The 18,582-nt window shown below is 40.9% G+C and overlaps 2 long non-coding RNA genes across 7 annotated transcripts; one reads left to right on the top strand and one right to left on the bottom strand.

Annotated features, from left to right (window-relative positions):
• Nucleotides 1-303: 303 nt before the first annotated feature.
• LOC101796156 (uncharacterized) lies at nucleotides 304-18,523 on the bottom strand. 6 transcript variants are annotated; one of them, XR_011809123.1, is made up of 5 exons: nucleotides 18,043-18,523; nucleotides 6,149-7,187; nucleotides 5,463-5,574; nucleotides 2,429-2,523; nucleotides 304-2,317 (listed from the first exon to the last, which is right to left on the bottom strand). It is a non-coding gene; the product is annotated as an uncharacterized lncRNA (long non-coding RNA). The 6 variants fall into 6 exon arrangements; XR_011809122.1 differs by having other exon boundaries at nucleotides 5,463-6,652; nucleotides 7,043-7,187; nucleotides 18,043-18,522; XR_003497072.3 differs by having other exon boundaries at nucleotides 6,504-7,187; nucleotides 18,043-18,521.
• Nucleotides 4,386-7,751, top strand: LOC140002464 (uncharacterized). Its single transcript, XR_011809126.1, has 3 exons — nucleotides 4,386-4,787; nucleotides 6,520-6,664; nucleotides 7,535-7,751. It is a non-coding gene; the product is annotated as an uncharacterized lncRNA (long non-coding RNA).
• Nucleotides 18,524-18,582: the final 59 nt, after the last annotated feature.

Genomic DNA, 18,582 nt, shown 5'->3' with positions numbered 1-18,582 from the left:
CAACAGTAGTGTGCTACCTTGCATCTTGGGTAGTTAAAAAAAAAAAAAAAAAAAAAAAAAACAGGTATTCATTGCTAACATCCTATTTGATACTTCCTGTTCTGTTGAGAACAAGATGGTTTCTTATGTTTGAAGATGTTCCCTCCATCCCATAACGATAAAATAGGAAGCAACACTATCTTTATAAAGGTAGTAGAGTGTTTCTTGTTTGTTGGGGGGGGGGGAGGGAAAGAGGAGCAGCCTACAAGTTTATGTAAAAGTTCAGTTACAAAACATCACAACCCTTCTGCTTTACCAGCAAGATCTTTTACTTTCCTGTAAAAAGTACACATTCTTTCCCTTTTATCACACTATTTTAAAAGTCAGGCTTCTCTTGGAAAGTCACATCGATGTACAGCACAGATTTTAAACCATCCCTTAAGCTTGTGCACTCTTCTGTTCATCTGACAAGGGAGTTTTAACAGTGTATACCTGCCTTTGTTGCTTGGTCACTGAGTTGGCTATGTATGTCTGAATTTGAATGAAGAATCCTCTCCCTTCTTTGCATCTGGTAGTGTCACCCTCCTGCATGATTACTGCCTTCAGGACGTGCTTGCAAGTCTTCAGTAACTGATTGGAGCGAAACACTCCATGCTTTTTGGGTGAAGCACCTAATGCGTGTTTCAGCTCAGGCTTCACAAAACAGTTTGGCAGGAAGTACTCTTCTCCTGGCCTGGTGTTGCTTAGTTTCAGCATAACCCTCATCTCTCAAAACAGTGCTTCAATTTTTGTCACGCAGTAATATTTCACTATTCTGACTTCTCTGTAAGCCATCCTAAACTGAATTCCAGATGACAAATCTTAAAGTGTGGATCAGTGTATTGCCTATAAATACTAATGCTGCTTACATTACTCATCACGAGTTACGAGTTTTCTTTAACTGAATGGCAGAATATTTTGTTTTTTCGTGATGCTTTTTTCATTATTCTGTATTTTCTAGCATTTGAAGCACCAGAAGACAAAGATAGTAAAAACGCATGTCTTAACAATAGGCAGTTAAGGCCTTGTATGTTTTAATTTCAGCTCCCAAGATAACAGTAGGAGTACAAATTCTTAAATATGCTAGGGAAACTGTGTGGTAGCTGACTCTTAGATGAATTCGTAGTTCTCCACAGTTAAAATTTGAAGACTTCAACCATCTACTACAAATATAAATAACAAGTGAACACCATTGAACATAACTATTGGTGCTGCAAAATAGTACAATGGGAATTGACTCATGTGACTTGCCTGGCAGTTACTAAGCTCCATTTGCTATTTTTCTTGTCAGAGGGAAACACTATAAGCCGTGAAAAGCAGGAATCATTGCACTGATATATGAAGAACCATTTTAAACAAAATGCAATTAAGAGCTATACCTATTAGCTACCCTTATAAAGTGCTGAGATGGTTTAATTGAATTAACTAAAAGAAAAAACGTGGTAGCTGCTGAATGTTACTTAGTTGGAAAAGTTTGTTTACATATTCTAAACATATCTCCACCGGACTGGGGGGGAGGAAAGGGGGATTAAAATTAAAAGCAGTGTTTAAGTATGCAAAATGTTTACTATGTATGTAAATGGGACCTTGATTAGTGACAGATCATGTGCAAATTGACAATACTTCGATTTATTTTTGAATGGCAATATAGATTGTCGAGGTTGTGTATAATTATAATAAATATATAAACCGCTACTTGAACCATAAATGACCACCCGAGGCCTAATTTTTACCTCAGTGTTCTTAAAAGAAGCTTTGCCTTATTTCTTGGATGTATCTAATGCATAGTTGTCCAGAAGACCCCAGGTAAGAGCTAACAGGTTTTTGCCTCACCCTGTCCTGCTTGCTTAGGTAGGGCTTCTCTCACACATCCCAGTTGCTGCAGCCTCACTTGTGGGCTTCACCACGCAACTCTACAACTGCAGCTCTTCACCCGCTGGAGCCCAAACGTGCTGCTGTTCTGGTGAATTGCACAACATAGTCATTTTCACATCTGAAATCACATTTGTGCATTTGGATGAGCACAGCTTACCAAATTTCAGGTAATTCCCCTTTCACTGAATAATTTACTGCAACATCCGAACAAGTTCAAAGCATAACTTTTCTGGGTCTTGAACTGCTTGGGAAAGCCAATGGCTTCAGGTGTTGTTGGTTCTCTGAGCAGAAAAGATACTGAAGCACAGCAAAAAGGCGAGCAGTCTGGCACCTGCTTACTCCAGGAGTTCTTGCTGCATGTCTCAGCAATGGGAATCCTTCCGTGCTCCACCAGCGTGTAATGACTGTAGGGTGTCGGCATAACCTATGGAAACATGAAAACAACAGGATTCGGCATTTTGATATCCATCATCCTCAATACATTTTAGTTAAAATCTACATGTACATCAATCTGTTTCTTTCAGGTGTTATGTACCTCTTGGACCTCAAGGAATAAGCTCTAATAAAATACTTCAATGATGCTCACTTTACCAGCAAGGTTTGGGACTTAGGGGTGAAGAAAGGTCCTTCCTGTAAAAACAAAAAAAAAAAAAAAAAAGAAATTTCTGGATAGCTGGATACTTGCACATATATACGTATAAGGAAGGGTTTATGAAAAACTATGATCTAAAAATCAATTCCATGTGCTTAACAAGTCAGCATGGAAGAAAACTCTTAACCTACTTTGTCATCTGAGTACCTCAGACAGCTGAATAGGCTGGTTTATACTCCAGTATTTTTCAGAAATCAGTTTTCAGTTTAAGAATCTAAAAATCCACATTAAGACATCAGATGTTCAAGAGGGATTTATTTGATTTGGTTTATCATGGGAAAATTTTATTTTATTCCCAATTGCAGAAAGTATGACATAAATATAATTTGATATCTAAATTTACTAAGTTGCCCAAGACTATGGTAGTTTTTTTTTTTATAACCTTCCTAAGACTTTATACACAAGAAAATAGTATTTGCATTTGGCTTTGCTTGAAAAGAAATACAAATAGCCATAGTCTAATGTTGTGATTTATCACGATAATGCTTTTTCAAGATAAACTACCTGAGTTCATACAAGAGAAGCTGATTTTGGGGTAATTTCTTGCTACAGCACCTTGGCTATATAACAAGTCATTAGATAACTATTTGTCTTCCTTTACATCAGTATCATGTCAGAAAAAACAGCACAATGACCAGTTTGCCAGAAAAGGGGCACTAAAAAACATTTGTCTTAATACACTGATCTAAATCCTTGGTAAACAACTGCTTATGCTCATTTAAACAATCCTTATGCTCAGGTGGCATTTTGTTTTTGTGGATAATGTCAATAAACCAATTTTAGAAGTCAAAGGGGCGGATGGCAAAGTATAAACTGGAAAAAAAAAAATCTTTTACTAGGATTTCAGTCAGGCACACTAACTACAATGTAACTGACATTTTGTTGAGCAAACTTTAAACTAGCTCCCTCCTTACTTTATTAATTCAACTTGCAAAACTTTTCTCTATTGGTGATCACAACTGCTCTACAATCAAGAGAATAGCAGAAAATATTAAAAGATGGAGATATGGAAAAGTATCCATGGAAAGATATTTTGGAGGCCATCTAGTCCACCTAAATCTTACAAGACAAAAATAAAACAGGTGTACTTGTCCTAACAAATACTTTGTTTTTCTTGAAAATGACAGACTTCATAATCTCAGAAGACAATCTATTATAGTTAAAATGTAAATACATTTGAAAATGTAAATACCTACTCTGATGGTTCACAGAGAACACCAAAAACAAACAAAAAGAATTAATTAAAGGTCTTAAAGATATTTTCTTGCTAAATGGATTTCATAACTACTGTAAGGAATTAGCTGTTACTGCTAGCACTGAGAACTAGCTACACAGCCCCCAGCTCTGCTACAGAGCTCCAGTCTGACTGTGAAGAAGTCTCATTTTTGTCAGGTCTGTGTAGACAAATTTCTGTAAGGAAAGCACTCATACACCTAGAACTTCTACTCCTTGTATTTCGCTATTCTTTACTGTTGTACTGTTAAAGAATAGAAACGTTAATTCATTTTCAAAGGTATTCAGATATGCACAGGGCACATCATTGCCACTGAGAAGATTGATGGAACAGGGAAGAAAGGGGAAAGTAGCTATACTGTAAATCACATTAAGTTGCTTTTGTTCTTCAGCAGTGACATGGAGATCATTCTGTAGCCAATGCACCTACCACATACTGATAGCCACTGAGGTATGCAGTTACAAAGAAGGCTGCGAACAAATAAATATCATTGGGAGTGGGGAAGTCAAACCAAGATCTGACCTCCACGTACAGAAAACTAACATGTTGAGAGGGGGACTGAGGACCCTCGGACTGAGGACTTAACTTCCAGAGGACAGAATAAAAAGGCCACTTTCACAGTGATTTGACTCCTACTGAAGAACACTATGTGCCAACTATGACAAAACCATGACTACGTTCCATATAGTGACAAAAATGGTGGAACATAGAGCCAGGGCTTCAGCTCTATTAACGAAACATCCCAACGACCTAATTGTTTCCCTAACAACACAGGCATGACGCCATCCTGGCTCTGATGTTAAGTCAGTGACTAATCTCAGGCTTGGTATCTACAGAGGCAGGATTTGACTGCAGATGACACGAAGTCACAGATACGGTAACATCGCTAAGACAGGCAAAAGATAAGGGAGGAAAAAAGTTGTTGCTGGTGTAAGTGGTGGAATTGCACTGAGTAATGTCACTGCAATACCACGTGCTAGCATTTTAGCCCAGCACTGTTAGCAAAAAGTGAGTATTCACCTGGCTTTGATATTTTATCAAGTATTTTTGATATTTGATTTATATATACAGCACGGTATTCCTGTAACCCAGGCTTAGGGATGTTGCTGCAGGGCCAGTAACCCAATGGGAGGTTCAAGGTTGGAATGCCCATAAAAATGTGTTAGTCACCAAAACAAAGCCAAAATGACATACCAAGGTTTTTACTCAAACCGCAGTGTATCTAACAGAAAGCATTTCAGAAACAACCATTCTTTGCAAAAAGTATTTTTTCTTTCACTTACATTACAAATAACTGCCCTCCACCCACACTCCTCAGCTAAGGAAAAAAACATGTTGTCAGTTTTACAGATGAGTAAACTAAATCACATGGCTGACAAGTTTGACCTGTTTCTTAAAGATATGGATTTAAATAATAATAATAATAATAATAAAATACTTATTTGAAATAAATGGATTTTTAACTAGCATAGGAATATAAGATAAAAGAAAAAAGCCTGCTCTATTTTTTTCTGGATCATCATGGCAGCGGCAGGGCCAATGATGAGACGAAGAAGCTTGGGTTCTCTTTTCTGTCTGAAAGAGATACTCTCTCTAGAGAAGCTGCCATCAGATAGACAAATGAGAATCACAGCCCTCTCCTCTGTGAGCAAAGCATCGAAAATTACACAGCTCTTGAGATACCTGTTCAACTCCCAGTCTCGGTTCCTGCAGTCTGACATCTGCATTCACACGTTCCCTCTGAACTTGCTTTAGAGAGAAACGTCATTCTCCTGAGCAGCTGCATGAGAGGAATCTGAAGGGGAAAAAGTTTTTTTTGTTGTTTGTTTGTTTTTAATAAAAAATATCTTGGGCTACTGGAAGGAAAAACAGAGACTGTACTGTAACAATGCTATTGCTTCTCAGCCCTTAAGCAATAAAGAATCATGGGCATGAACATGCCATGGAAAGTTCTCAAGGAAAACCAGTCTGGTCTCTTAGTGGTAGGACAGAGTATGAGGGAGGAGAGCTACGAGCTCAATAATTAAAGCTCAGCAGAGGCTTTTGTCTAAGAAAGGACTTTCAAAGGAAAACCTACATACAGCTCCACATATATATTCCAACTTCAGTCACACTGTAGGGATAACCAGGACAGTTTTAAGCTGCCTTGTTCAAGCACTGGTTTAGTCACATCAGCACAAAGCTCAACAGAAGCTTACTAATTCTGGCCTAACCTTAGGCTCTGCTGAAAACTAGACACGTGTTGTTGTACAGGTAGTGGAGCAAATGTGAAGCTGTTTGGTCAAAGTATTCCTGAGTGAAACACACAGAAAAATAAGGAATCTGACAGTATGTGAATTTTACTGGAAAATAAATAAGTAAATACATACATAAATTCTTCTTCTTCTTCCTGTGAGTAAGGCTGTATACCATTGAGCTGGAAATGTCACAGAAGAAATGTAACTTCATGATTTTTAAGAATTTTAAACCTCAACTTAGGAATCAATTGAAACCTCTCACGAAGCAATACCACTTCTCGAATTTCAGCAGAATTACAGTTGCTTATGTTTAGATCTGAACGTAGCCCATTGCAGTTTCTGCTCTTACAAAGCAATGTTCTATGCTTACTTCAGAACAGTTGCATGGTTTAAGCAGGAACTGATACATTCTCAGTCAAGTTGGTGGACAAAAACTGCATGCATTAGTCAATGATTTGTTCTACTGATAAAACTGATGGTATCTTACCCTCTTTTTTGCTAAGCTCTCTTAGAGGAAGCGGAGCATGTTACAGCTGGGCAAGCCTCTGCAGTTACACAGATGTTGCAGGCTGTTTCAGGTCCCAGGAATACAGTGACAGCATTTCAGATCATTTACTCACTCAGAAGACTTCTGTGCTTGGTGCAATGGTAGGTAACATTTAATGGTTCAGCAGAAGATCTAAGTGTTGTTCATAGCACAAACAAATACAGCTAATAATATCATGGTGTATATGACTGGTACCTATATTGCCTTCTATAATTTAGGTAGCTTTACTGCTAAAGACTGTAAACATCAGGGTAAATCTACTCATTCTCTTTTGATAAAAGAATGAAACAAACAACATTCTATAAAGGCAGATTAACTCCTTTTCTTGTTTCTTTTTTTTTCTTTTTTTTTTTTTCTTTTTTTTTTTTTTAATGCCCAGGAAATTAAAAGGTGATCTATACTCAATAGGTTGCATTTTTGCTAACTTGAAAAACTGCTTGGATAGGAATGCTCTCTTTATCATCAAAAGCATTGCTTACTATGTTCCTGTCTTCTTCATGGAGGCATTGAAGTGCAGTTGAAAATCCAGTTGCTTCCTATTCAGCAGTCTTTTTGCATCCTATGAAACATGCAAAATCTGCTTTCAGGAAGCTCAGTTCACAGGTAAGCGCAATGATCCAAGTTCTGAAAACATATATAAGGACAGATGGTAATTAGAAAAAGGATTAAAGTATGACATAAGACAGTAGTTACTCTCATGACTCTTGCATAACTCTGTATAGCTTGGAAACATCATTAACAAAGGAATTGTGCCTAAGGGAGCAGTCTGTGTTTGCAAATGGAACTAGCTGTCAACACAGGCAGCTACACCCACTGCTGGCAATTGAGTATTCAACAAGGAAGACCAAAGAAACCTCTAGCAAACATCTGAATAAACTAATATGTTAGGCAGTGTATCTAGAGGGGGGAAACGATGCTGCATCATGCAAGGATAAAAACGAATCCTCAGATACGCTCAGTATATGCTTCAGCCAATAGGTGTATCCATGGACCTGCATCTCCAGCATACCAAGGCACTCAGCTGTCAAGAGAAAAGAGAAAGAAACACAAGAGGAAAAGGTTTACAGAGCTGAAGACAAACAGCTGAAGTTCCACCTGCATCTCAGCTGCAGGCTAGTGTCACCTTTGGTCATTGGGATGCTCAAGAACCCAAGACAAAGAAATTGGGAGACCGAAGCCTTTCCAAGAATAAAATGCATTTGTAACAAAATGACGCTGCAGTGTTCCTCCCCGGGCATTTTGGCACGCTGAATTAAGCACAGAGAAATCTGAGGTGGAATGAGGTGATGACCATACCCTTGTATAAGCCAAAAATTAAAAGGTTGGGTTTTTGTTTTCTTTGTGTGGTGTTTTGGTTGCTTTTGTTTTCCAGATTATCTTCTGAGTCATAGGAAAACACTTCAGATTTTCTGGACAGTTTATAACTTAGAAAACAAAACAAATTTATGGACACTGAAGGCATGGATAATAACCATAAGGTCATACGCTCTGAATCGCACATAGAAAACAAAAATTTCAATGAGATTTGCTCCAGCATAATGGGGATACAGAGGTTTTGTTCTCACAAATTTTGGCCTGGTGCCTTCTAAGATAAATCATGACAAAAAATCAATACTTTCTTATGCTGATCTGTGAGATGTTGCTATTGCAGCTCTTACATTAACGTGTTTAACACAAGAAACACAATGTGAAGACTGCAGACCACTGTGCACGCACAGCCAACATCCAGCAAGTATGTTCCATAATTAATGATCACACTGTTGAAATGCCAGACTCAAACAACCATGCATTAATGAAATGTTACTGACAGAAATTTTGCTTTTCACCGCGCAAGTTGAAATCGCTCAAGACAGACGATTCTCAACAAGAGAAGGGTTTCTCATCTCTGAAAGCAAAGCTCAGTTCTCTTATTGAAAGGTTAATTCTGAAAGCATTTGTGTGGGTGGGCAGTGAAACAGAAGAAAATTTGCATTTGATAAAATTTGATATGCTTTGAGGTAACTCATAACTCTCTTCAGTGAAAGACAGAAGAGCATCCAAATCTCCATGATCACATGCTTTTCCCCAAATAAAATAAATGAATAAAAAATGCACAACAAAAAGCATTACAATCCTAAATTGGATTTGATTCACTTCTAATTTTCTGGTAAATCAGACCACACTACGGTTCTGTGTCCGTACAACTACAAGCTTCAGATTTTAAGAATAAGTCCCTCTTCTTGACACTTGTGACTTGGTTCCCAGTGAAGAAGTCTCGCAGAACTGCGTTGCCTTTATCACGCTGCTAATGTTCGCAGGCAGACTTGTAGGACAGGCCCTGGTGCCTGCATCGCCTCGCTTGCCCTTCTTGGCTTCAGCAGCTCGCAGAGCAACGTGCTCCTGCACAAGCATGCTGCCCGTGAGCTCACTCCCCGGCAGCTCACCGCAATCTCTTGTGCATATGCCTGCGAAGCTGAGGCATAATTCACTCTGACATTCAGAATATAAAGTTAACACTTCAAAGCAGGACATGACAGGGATCCTTTCAACATCTTCCTGTGCCACACCTTAATTGTCTTAAGAGAGCGAATGATGCATTATGTGGTTTGTTTCCTTTCCTTCTTCCCTTCACCTGAGAACATGTTATTTCTAGCATTCTTGCATACTAAAGCAGTCATAAATGAGAGAAGTTATGCAAACTTCAAAAAATTAAATCTGAAGTTAACGAAGAACTCATCAAACTTTGCCATGTTGTCTAAACAAGCTTTCTTCAAAAGCACAGCCACCTGCCCCAATCTTCAAGGTGTGAGGGAAGGTGTCCCTGAGTCATCCTCCAAACGATTTGGGCCTTCTTGGGTGAGAGAATAATAGCTAGGAAAATACTGTTAATAGACAGTAAACATCGCCGAAATACAAAGGGTCATCTTGACCATCTCTATATTACACCAGAAGAATGAATCTTTTTAGAGTAATCTTCGTCTATAGCACCACTAACTAAACACAAGAGTACCAGAAAGGAACTGCTTCAAAAGAGAACAACTCACCAATGTAGAGTGCGAAGTTTCTATGAACAAACAGATCTTCTGCAGTTTCTAATCATTTTACTGATGTGTCTTTCTTAGTCGGATAAGAAAGAGCATGAAACACAATTGACCTGTACAGATTTATGTAAACATGGACAGGTTTTAGGCTAACCCTAGTCACAATCCAGACTGAAAAGAACTACAAATGGCAGGCAGTGTATTTGTTTCAGTGTGGAAATATCTGTCCATTGTTACTAAAACTGAGCATCTATTTTGGCTCCAGACTTAAAGCAGAGAAAAACAAAGAACAAAGACTGGCACTTCTCTGAGGCAATAAAATGGAGGGGGAAAAAAATCAGAGGTTACTCTCTAAATGACTCCACCTCTCTGTTTTTTTGTTTTTTTTTTTTTTTTTTTTTTTTAATACAGAGATTATTGAAGCAGTTATCTAAGCTGCTGAAACTTGAGGAAGCCTCAAAAAAACTACTAAAAAATAATATTGCAATGTTATTTTTAAAGAGTTAATGGGATGACCTGAGATATGGATGGATTAATATGATGTCAGCGCAGACCAAAGCAGAAGACATGAAAGAGACAAAGGGTACTGGCACAACAAACTGCAGCCGCACAGGGTCACACAAACGGCACCAGATGCACTGGGTGTGCTTGGGCAGAAGTTCCAAAATACAAACCAATCCTTACACTTCTGAAAGGCAGAGGACTTAGCACCACCTGGCATTTTTGTTAAAACACAATGGTAGTGAGTTTTGTTTTAGCAGAAGTGAAACACAGAACAAAATGGCTTGAAGCCAAAATTAGGTATGCTCACTCCAGCACAAATGCACACATTTAAAGTGGGGGTAATTAACTATTGAGACAACTTAGCTAAAGGCAAGGCAGAGTCATTGTCACTTGACGTGTTTGACATGGAAATGGGATCCCTGGAGATGGAACTGCAGAGCTGTGGGCCTCTCAGTCAAACACACCACCGGTACTCTTCCTTCTCTGCTGTGTAGAAAATGATGTAGTTTGAGTACTTCTCGTGGCAGCTGCAGCAGAGCAGCAGGGAGAGGTTTCTCTCTTAAAGAAATTGGCTTGAACAGATTTTACAGTACCATATGTCCGGCAAAAGGCTGGTATAAACTTTGAATCCCAAAGGACAGCTATCATGTAATCATTAATCCAGAAACCTTAACCCAATTAATTTTGTTGTCAAGTCTACAAAGCATGATGCTGACCACATCAATCAGAAGTGCCATGGATAAAACAAGGTCACACAATAAGGTTGGGGAGAACTCCAAACTGGGATTCAGATGTGCCACTGGGGTAGGGCAAAAAGTCCCCAAGAGACAGAATCAGATTTAGAAACAATTAGTGTTCTTCTGTGACCAGAAGGAGAAATTTTACAGTGTAGTGTCAGCACGAAAAAAATCAGCAGAGGAAAGGAAACTGCAGATGAATCAAAGCCCCTGCCATTCATAAACAGAGCCCAAGAGTGCTCAGAAGACAAACCTTTGGAGATGCAGCCTGCACACAGCTGAGTCTCTCTGGGCACTGGTCTCTCACACCACACCTTTTAGAGCACCCATGACCACGTGAAAGATGCCATCAGGCATTCAGGTCATGCAGGAGAAGCATGCAGGTGAGCTCGCACCAAAGGCTGAGGGATGGATACTTCTCCAATCTGGGCCCAAGCCAGGTAATTGGTACCCAGGCTACCACCGCCCTGACAGGGAGGTGAGAGGCAGAGGGCATTTACGCAGAGGATGCAGGCTGTGACACACCATTCAGACGAGGACCTGAGAGAGGTCTGGGACCCTTTCAATTTTCTAGCATACACACATCCAGCAGGCACAGAGAAGAGATAAAGAAGCCACAGTATGCCTGGGCAAGAACAAGTATGCTTAAGATGACTACGTATATATATACATAGATAGAGAAGAATATTTAAACCTTTCAGAACAGTGAGTTCTGAAAGAGCCTTTCCAACAACTGCAAGATCTTGTATTTTTAAGACAAATCACGGACAGTTTCTGAAATATGCCAGAATGGCCTGCAACAGCAAATTGTATGATACTGGAGTCTCACTGCAGCCCAATGCATAAACACAATTAATAAAAAACAATGAATAGGAGGAGTTGTTTTCGTTTAACAATTTCCATGGTGCTCAAATTACAAAGACACATGCAAAGCAGCCTTAAAATTAATTTGCTTGGCTAAAGAAATCAAGTCTTGGCAGCAGCATTGCAAGGGTGGTGATGGCAAGGGGAAAGAACACATCTGTGAAGCCATTGGCTCCCTCATTCAAACTTCACCTCTTGGAGCAAGAAAGAAGCCTTTGAAACATCACTATCTAATTTTTTTGAATTTCTCCAACTACCCTTCACTTTTGGTTCCTGTCACAAAATTAACCCATTGCGTTTAAGGTGCAGTGGGATATGATTTGCTGGAGCTATGTTCTGTAGAAAACAATGAGCCAAATTCAACTTGGAAAGAACACTTGAAAGGCAAAAGTATAAAACAAGTGTTTGTTTGTGTGTGTTTTTGTTTGTTTTAGTCCTGGCTGGAAAATACAAGCCACAGTGGATGGATCATTACATGCTTACAGTTCATCATTTACCCAGGGTATACAAGGAATGCTGCTGAACAGAAAGCCGACTATTATTAGGTACCACACTAGCAGATGCATCTGACAACCCTTCCCTGCATCTGTCAAAAGCAGCAAAGAAATAAATATGGACATGTCTCAGATTTGTGAAACTACCAGTGTCATGGAGCCTGCTGCCAAGGCACAAGCAAAGCTGCAGGACAGCTAAGGATGACAGATTGTCACTTGTCAACTCTAACTTTATGCCCTGTGGTCAAGCACTCTGTGAGTGCTCCCAGTGTTGGTACATAAACACGTTTATTTTGCAAACATACACTGTGACCTGTATGAACCCCATGACTGTATCCGTATATCCTTTAACACTGCTTTACAAATCTACTGACTGCTTCCAGGCTTAGAAGTAACTCTTTCCTATTGAAATGGCTTGTTAAAATTAAGAGCTACAACCAAAAACCAAAGGCTTTTTTTTTTTTTTAAATCAAGAAAATTGCAATGAAAAAGGTCTGCTAAAATACAAAGTTTGCTCTTGTTCTGATCCAGCAAAGTCTTGTGTATTCTTCATGTCAGAAATAAATAGGAAAACAGGCTCAATTTGACCATCCTCACTTCTGACTTTCCCCACAGGAAAGGTCTAATTGCTAGCTGCTTACAGCCTCCACCAGCAGGCAGAAATACAGCTGCACAACGCACACACTATTGGTTATGGACAAGTACTGGAACCAGCGGCCAGCCCAACATAAAAAGTGACCTTGGATCATGCAGTTTGCATGACATACGAAGCCTTTTGCATAGACCTGATTACACATCAGTGGAAAACAAAGCAGGCCTGAGCCATTGAGCCCTTTTTGTCTTCTTTGTCCTGTCTTTGTTTCATGGCAAGGAGATGGCACAAACTAACCCATCTAGAGACTGCACATAAGAGCAAGACAAGGACTACTGAGAATACTGTTCTCCCATCAGCCTGCAGAACACTAGCCAGCCACATGGAGACTTGTGTAACCTACTGACACTGCACCTCTGCCATTTTGCTCAAGGACAAAGTTGATTTGCATCATTTGTGATTCACCCAGATGAATTTCAATAGCAAAGGCAATTATCCGTGCTTGTAAAATTAGCCCACGTAGCCAAAAGACCTCAGGTTGAAAATACCCATTTTTCCCTGCCTGGTGCCCTACACAGGGGACAGTGCCCCAAGCCCCAGGCAGTGCTCCAAACACGGGCTAAACCATCATCAGGGCTGCAGCTGCGGGAGCACTCATGACAGTTCTTGTTTGTCTTCCACCCAAAATCTCTTGGTGCTCCCTTACCTATCCTCCAGGGGAAAGCTGGGAGAGCTCCAGTGGCTTTGGAAGGTTACAGGGACACATGAAGCTGAATGCCTAGAAGGGAGCAATACTTCCCCTCTTTCTGCAACTTTCTGTGTTCTGAGTACTCTGGTTGTGCTTCTGATCATCCTTCTTGCTCAGTTCCTCTTCTCACTCTTGTTGCTGAACAGAGCTCTCCCCTGATGGAGGGCCCTCAAACTCTTCCCTTTCTGTTCATGCAGCAATGTTGAAAGAAGGCCTGCATGTCCCATTTAAAGGGAGTTCTATTACTGTGCTAACACTATTTTAAAGAGACTTTATGTTAGCATTCTTTTCAACACCTGAGGATGGAGAACAAGATTAGATATGCATTTGTTCCCTGATAAAAAGAGTTAGCGAGGGATTTGTTACATCACTAGCTCTTCCTGCCAGCTCAGCTTACAGCAGATGCTGACCCCTGTGGTCCAAAATTCAACTCACCAGCAGAATAGCAATTCAAGTTCCTTTTTAGTCAGGCAGAGCAAAGTATCATTTCACTGGCTTGGTGCCGGCTCGACAATTACTAGCAGAGCAGTTACCCACTTGCTGGAAGTCCAAAGACTCTCTGGCTCCCCTTTTAATGGGGAGTACACGACATGAAAGAGAAAGAAGCCAAACCAAACAATGACATTGTCCTCCCGATCTTATGCAAGAAACACGATCATCTTCAGAAGACTTCCTACTTACAACCTCCTAAATACCAGGCAACCCCAGCTACACACTGTGCAGCAGAACTTCACAGAAACCAGAGCCTGTGCCCTACAGCACGTACACTTTTCCAGCCACAGTGGCTAACATTACAAGTTATTACCTCTACCTACAAATTTTGTCTTCTGTATCGTCATGCAGCATATCTCGAACGCTGCTCATTAGCTGTGTAGTTTGCCCTGACATCAGTGTGTATCAGTCATATTTTTGACACATGAAACTTTTCTCATCACAACTTTTCTCATCACTCTTCAGATTAAAAATTTAGCAATGAAATTAAACTGAAAGTCTTATTTTTGCTGATCTTCCAGCCTAATTATTCAAACCACTGATGACTGCTAATGTTGCACAGCTCCACAAACCAGACCTATTTAATCAGTCACACAGCTTCCTTTTTTACATTTAAGGATTCTCAACAATTGACACAGGCACTTATCTGTAATTATCAGGGACCCATTTTACATCCATTAAGGAGTAGATGACTCCCTGCAACTTCCAGAGCAGCCTCCTTTTCTGAACTGGAAAGTGCAGCTTGATTATAAGCCACCTCCATATTTTATTCCATCAAGGAAAGCTGGCAGGCAGTGGGGGAACTGTTAAGGTTTACAGCCAACAAGCTGACAAACACTGGCGAAGGTGAAGTGCCAAACCAGTGCATTTGCTTGCAGCTCGGATGCTGGCCTGCCCTAGCCAGAGTAAATCTCTGGGAGTGCTCACTGTGCACCCAGTGAAGTCATTCAAGGGGTGGAGTCATTCAGAGGGCAGGCTAATCCACAACAACAAAAAGCTTTTTTCCAGCCAAAACCCATTCCTAGCTCTGCCTCACTGGGCAGCCACATGCACAGTCCTGCCACTGAACTGATGAAGAAACAGAGGCTGGAAACAAATTGTCACATCTGCTTCAGCCCGCTTAAGCAGTGCTGCATCTGAGTGTCAGCAACTGAAGTACCATTTGGAAAATAAGAAACAGAGGAGCAAAGAGCTTCTCCAAAACTGGGGAAAACTTATTCTGTGCAAGGCACCTGCACCAGATCACAACACTTAAGTCTGAATATTGTCTGAAGGCACGCTTTCCCAAAGATTAATTTAATTTTAATAGAGTAGCTAGGAATAGAAAAAGGAATAGAAAAAATGAGGATGTAAACCAACTGCTCAGGTTATAGGGCCTGAAGATGCTTCCTCACATTTTAAGTTCACCTTAAAGAAAGAAAATTCATCAGTCATACCTGCAACAGGTAAAAGCAACTAGTCTGCAAACACAAATTTATTGTAAGAAGCTTGTTCTGTTTTACGTTAGACATTGAAGTGCTGTTGACCAGATTTGATTGCTACTTTGACGTAATAAACAAAAGCTAAATGCAGGAGCCAAAGGACACAGGCAATATGAGAATCTTTCTGCATAGCTAGAGGATTTTACCTTATATCCTATATAAAGCACAACAAAGCAAGGGCAGCCAGTAGTTTTCAATTCCCATGTGAAAACAGCACTTACCAGCCAACTCTCCAGCACAAACAAAAGGAAAGAGCACAGGGCTCTTCCCCCAGTTTAGCCTCATCTCACCCCCTTCTCACAGAGGGTGCAATTCCACAGCAACATCTGCACATCCCAGACAGTTGCTGCTGTCCCACCTTCCCTCTCGCTCCCATTTTGCACTCCTGCCCCCTCCAAGGCACTGGCACTACTGCTTGCACAAGCACACTGAACAAATTCAGCAAAACCTAACCCTGCTGAAATAGAACCATTTTTTTGCTGCTTCAGCTTCTTGGAACAGCTTGACAGCCAGCTAAAAAAACATCACAGCCAGCAGAAGACAGAAGATGGGAGACAATGGCAGCCCTGAATAAACTCAAGCCAAGCTAACACGAACCAGCAGCCTTGGAAAGGATGAGTTTGTCATTAAGACATAAGCTTGGAGGTCTGCCAACAGCTGTGACACTCGGGGCTCTGCCCAATAATGCATTCTTGCCTCAGGTTAAAGAAAGATTTATGTCAAGAAAGAAGAGCTTGCTAAGCACAGGTGATGGAATGAGATTCACTCCTGATTTTCTTGACCCCTTTTTCTTTTTTTTTTTTTTTAAAAAAACTCCAATCAAACTCACCTTTCTGAAGTTATTTTGGCAGAAATGCAGTTGGAAATAGTATTTTTGGAAAATAAGCCAATGTAGCTAGGAATCAAACCCAAAAATGGATTAACCCAGCTGCTCTGTCTTTGCCTCTCAGTTCTGCCTGTACTCAACACTCATCACTTTCTTCCCTCACCTCTTCTTGTTTTGGTAGAAGACAACTCAAACAAAAGCTGTGATATATTCTAGTAAGAATTAGAAGAAAAACAAACAAACAAACAAACAAAACACCACAGTAAGGTTGGCATAATTCCTATCAGAGGAACAGATTAACAGAAGAAGGATTTACAATACTTTTGAATAAGGTTAAAACAACAAGAGGAATTTGGTTGTAAAAGTCTGGCTTGAAGCTGCAAGGCAGCACTGAGAGATTAGAAATAAACTGAGAACAAAGATGCTGGCAGAATAGTTATGGAATCAGTGAGCAGTCCCAGATCTACCTTAAGCACTTTCATCCTAAGTAAAAGAAACCAAAACATGAAGAGAAATCTGACAGCAAGTAAAACAACTGAAACTAAATAATGAAACAAGACTGCTCTCCCTTCAGTGCCATTCCCTTTCTGAATGAATGTTTCCAAAAATGTTGACTACCCATCCATAGCTTAGATTCTACAGCATTAAAGGTAATTTAAAATCTCTCTGGCTCTACTTTCAAAACCCTGTGAACACGACAATTTTATAACCAAGCTGTAACCCAGCAAGAAGTTTAAATTTGATTGTGTAAACAAAGATGTGTAATGATCAGAGAGCAATATTTTGTCACACTAAGTGTGACAAAAAGAAACAAACATATTGCTATTCCAGTTACGTATCTCATAAATCAAAGGCTAGAAAAACAGTAAGGTCTTTGGAAGAAAGAAGCTACAGGCAATTAAAGGAAAGGGGTATGTCTCTTAAAGGACATCATAACAAGGTGACAAAACCTGCTGTTTTAAGGGAAGCAGTCGCTTATTAAAGAATTACAATCAGTTCAAATGTGAGAATGCTGACCTGGTCCCTTGGTAGAAAAGATTGTCTCAGAGAGTTCTTACTGCTAAACGTTTCACTACACAAGATGATTGTGCATCCAAGTACCCTACTTCCACTCCCAGACCGTGAGAAAAGCACGTTTCACTGACTCCTGCTAAGAGCAAAGCAAGAAGCCCTCCTCTCCCTCGCTGGGAAGTTTACTTCTGTGCAGTCCCTTCTTCTCTGCCTGGTGCGTTGACAGCTCCCCCTTCTGTTCTGATCTACTTTTACTATCTTTCAAAGTATGTGCACGCTTCCCATCGGTCAGAAACTGCTGTCTCTGCTGAGAAAGGCCAATCTATATTGTAAGCCTTCATATACACAGGTCAAAATGCCATATACACATTCTATAAGAGAAATACAACCTGCTGATGGACAGTGGTGTTTCAATATAAAAATACCTTCTATTTGCCTTTATTAATGTCCATATTTAAGTTTGCTTTCAATGATGTCTATATTCTATATGATGCAGGATAGAAACCACTCAAGGAGCAGATTTTTGTCAGAGGGAATCACCACTGTCAGCTCAGTGCTGCATGCTGCCTTGGTTACAAACTAGTCACCATCTTACACTGTGTTTATGTTGAAGCTATGCCACCTTCCCAGTAGGTTATTTTGGCACTACAGCCCCCAAATCGGGGATTCATACATGGGGTTTTACAAACAGAAAACAACTCAGTGCAGACCTTTTAACTGCTCAGCATGCGCTCCGACAGCTCGCTGCCAGCAGTACCACCGGCACGCCGGGCAGCCTGCAGAACCTCAGCGGCCCGAGGTTTTCCAGCTATTTCGAGCACGGGGACAGGCTGCCCAGGCTGCTCCAACTGATGGCGTTGGAGCAGCGTTAGGACACCGCTCTCAGCCATGGCGGCTGATTTTAGGGCGGTCCTGTGTGGAGCCAGGAGTTGGACTCTGATCCTTGTGGATCCCTTCCAACTCAGGATATTCTGGAGAAAAAAAAAAAAAAAAAATAGAACAGGGCAGCTCGGTGTGAGGGGCAAGCAGGAGCCGCGGGCTCCCCGCAGTGCCGCCCAAAGCCGCTCAGGCAGCGCCTCCCCGCCCGCTCCCTCAGGGCGCTCCTGAGGTAACTCCAACGGCCGCCCCCACAGCGCGCACGCGCACGCCCATCGCCGCCTAACGGCCGCCGCTGCCTACGCGAGCCTCCGCGCATGCGCGGCTCCGCTCCCCCCCTCAGCCGCGGCGCTGCTGGCGGCCCGCGTGACGTC

The sequence above is a fragment of the Anas platyrhynchos genome, chromosome 4 (assembly GCF_047663525.1).
Source record: "Anas platyrhynchos isolate ZD024472 breed Pekin duck chromosome 4, IASCAAS_PekinDuck_T2T, whole genome shotgun sequence".
Classification (NCBI taxonomy): domain Eukaryota; kingdom Metazoa; phylum Chordata; class Aves; order Anseriformes; family Anatidae; genus Anas; species Anas platyrhynchos.
The sequence above is the reverse complement of the archived record's forward strand: the minus strand, read 5'-3'. Positions and strand labels throughout refer to the sequence as shown.